Genomic DNA, 2911 nt, shown 5'->3' on the forward strand with positions numbered 1-2911 from the left:
TGTCCATTCATCTAACATTTCAGCAAATGTAGAGTTTCCTGACACTCCAGCTACTGCCAGAACGTATCCTGACAGGTTTAGAATGAGTGTACCTCAGAGTTCCCTCTTTCCGCTCATCGTCTATTTAGCAGGAACTTTCACCTTCTCAAAAGCAGCTCTGAACACAGGGTGAATGGACAAGGTGTTTCTAAAGCTCTCTCTGTTCCCCTGTTTGCATGCTTCCTGGAGCCTTCTCACAACGGCAGTATATTTCCCACGAGAATCAGTGTTCCATCCTTTTCAATCCGATCCGTGTAGAGCAACAATTGTGTGTCAATAGTCTCAGATAGTCCAACATCTGCTTTCGTAAACTCCAGTTTAAGGACAGGTAACTATCGTATGGGTACTCAACCATAATAAGCCCCGGAATCACAAGGGGACTGACTGGCGTCGACGGTAAGTGCATCGGATATTGGTTGTAAAAGGGTGTATTAAGTAAAATAATTTAAGAATCTGTGTCAGGTATGGCTCTAGCAGAAATACCTTTATTCCGTAGAGATACATCAGAGCATGATCCCACAATCCCTTCAGGAATAATGTTTTGTAGTTTAATACTTCCCTTGATAGTACCGTATCCTACAAGAACACTCCCAGCCTACAATAACTTTTTGTCTCCGCAGATATACCTCTGCATTTATCAGCCAGTGATGTAATAGCCAAACCGAGCTCAGAATTTATATCAACCGCTGAATGAATCATTAGACCATTCACATCAGACAGCTTTTTCCACTCTGTGAAAGAATTTAAGTCTCTTTGGATATGTAGAGGTTAACCTAATCGCTTGTGAATGCTCTTAAAATTTAGCTAAGGTCCTTGCAAGTCTTATAATTTAGCTAATGTCCTTGCAGGAAAGATGTTATGGCTCTGCATTTACATAATACTGTTGTTTTTTTGAAATCTAGTTCTAAGTTCAAAGTCACGTAGTTTTTTAAGTGCTTTTAGTTACGTATCTGTGTCTATATAATGAAGCTTGTCTGAGAGCTAAGCAGAGCCCCTAAGCATCGCTTTTAGGTACAGAGGCTCTCCATGATATCATGTAATAAAGTCTAGTAAGAAATTTGAAAATGGGCGGGGGAGGGGGAGATCCAAAAAGATAGGAGAAGACACGAGGGGGAGGGATGGAGCCAAGAGCTGGACAGGGGATTGGTAAAGGGATATGAGAGGGTCATGGGACAGGAGGCCCAGGGAGAAAGGAAAGGGGGAGGGTGAAGCCCATGGGCGAAGGGTATAGTGAGAGGGACAGAGGGAGAAAAAGGAGAGGGAGAAAAAGAATACACACACACACACACACACACACACACAACCATGTGTATGTGTGTGTGTGTATTTTTCTCTCTCTCCTTTTTCTCCCTCGCTCTCCTGTCTTCTCCTATCATTTTGGATCTCCCCCTTCCCCTACCACGAGGTTGCGCTCCAGCTCACGGACTAAATTCAACGGCGCCTTTAAGATTTCTCACCCTGTCTCTCTCGTCCGTTCTCATCACCTCAGATTACAAGTTAATTGAAAGTAACTGAACAACGTGCCGATACACTTATAGACAACAGGACGCGTTACAAGCCGGAGTTACTTGTGAGATAATACCAGTTGTAGAGTAATGAATCACGGCCAGTCGTCACACCGAATCCACACTAACACCAGACACACCATCACACTGATATCTCACTGATGATCATGTTCCAATCTGACCCGTCGGATCGCAACCAGACAAAGACATGAAAGGCCAGTTATACGACCGATTGTGAAGGAATATTATATTGGGAACAACAACCTTCAGGCAAGTAGATCAAATCAAGGTCGCAGTGGAGGGATCGCATTGCAGCTAGAGGGATCTGACCATTGGAAACGGAATCTCAGCACGTCAGTAGAATCGGGGGAAGTGTTCTCTCTTTCACAGAGGCTTGGTGAACACAGGACATGTGAGAATTATTTTATAATTCTGTGCTGAAATACTGGAGCTTCATGTTGGGAGAGAGGGTTAGAGATATCAGCATCTCGATACCATTTCTGGCCATTGAGGCCACGATTAATATCTCTTTTGTTCGCGTGTGCCTGAAACAACTCGCCGTTGTAAGTGAACATTGAGCTTAATCGACAGCACAGCGAACCAAGGTGAGGTGCAATTACAGCGTTTCTGAGGCATGGCTTCAGGAAAGGTCGGGTTCGTTGTTTCACTGTTTGGTTAATTGAATTGAGAAGACAGGAATGTGTTGGGCTTGTGATGCCTTGATTCAACAAAGAAACCGCCTGTTCAGGCACGTTCAACAAAGGGAAGTGAGGCTACGCGTGTTGAGCGAGAGAAGCAAACACGGAGAATGTTTGCAGCCCCGCGGGCACATGCCTTTTAGTGAATAAGGTCAAAGGTGCATCGCTTCCAAGTTAAATGCAAGTAATAAACAGGGTGCTCAGCTTGAAAAACGCGCAGTGACCTGGGCGTTGCAAGCATTAAAATCACAAGTGCTCTAGGTGAGGCTCGAACTCACAGCCTCGGCATTTCTCCGCCGTGTACTGCCATATAAGTACCGCGCGCTAACCGATTGCGCCACTAGAGCCCAGCGCTGCAAACACTTGGTTGTAAATATCTGGAAAGGAAAACTGGAAGAAATTCCAATATCATGGAGCAAACAGCACAGAAATATACGTGAAAAGGCCGTTCGGCCCACAATGTATTGCCGTGACATCTAAACAGCAAATCAAAGATACTCAAACTCTAATCCCTCCTTCCTACCTTGTCCATATCCCTCGATCTTCCTGACATCCATGAGGATATCGAGTAATCAAAAGTGCGCATCAAATGCCACCTATAAATTTGCTGATGATGCAAACATTGTAGGTAGAATCTCAGATGGAGAAGAGAGGGCCTACAGGACTGAG

The 2911-nt window shown here is 44.6% G+C and overlaps 1 non-coding gene across 1 annotated transcript; it reads right to left on the reverse strand.

The window, feature by feature from the left end:
- Positions 1 to 2495: 2495 nt before the first annotated feature.
- On the reverse strand, positions 2496 to 2589 carry trnai-uau (transfer RNA isoleucine (anticodon UAU)). The gene is made up of 2 exons: positions 2552 to 2589; positions 2496 to 2531 (listed from the first exon to the last, which is right to left on the reverse strand). It is a non-coding gene; the product is annotated as a tRNA-Ile (tRNA).
- Between the last annotated feature and the right edge of the window lie 322 nt (positions 2590 to 2911).

Source organism: Mobula birostris, chromosome 13 (assembly GCF_030028105.1).
Source record: "Mobula birostris isolate sMobBir1 chromosome 13, sMobBir1.hap1, whole genome shotgun sequence".
In the NCBI taxonomy this organism is placed as follows: Eukaryota; Metazoa; Chordata; class Chondrichthyes; order Myliobatiformes; family Myliobatidae; genus Mobula; species Mobula birostris.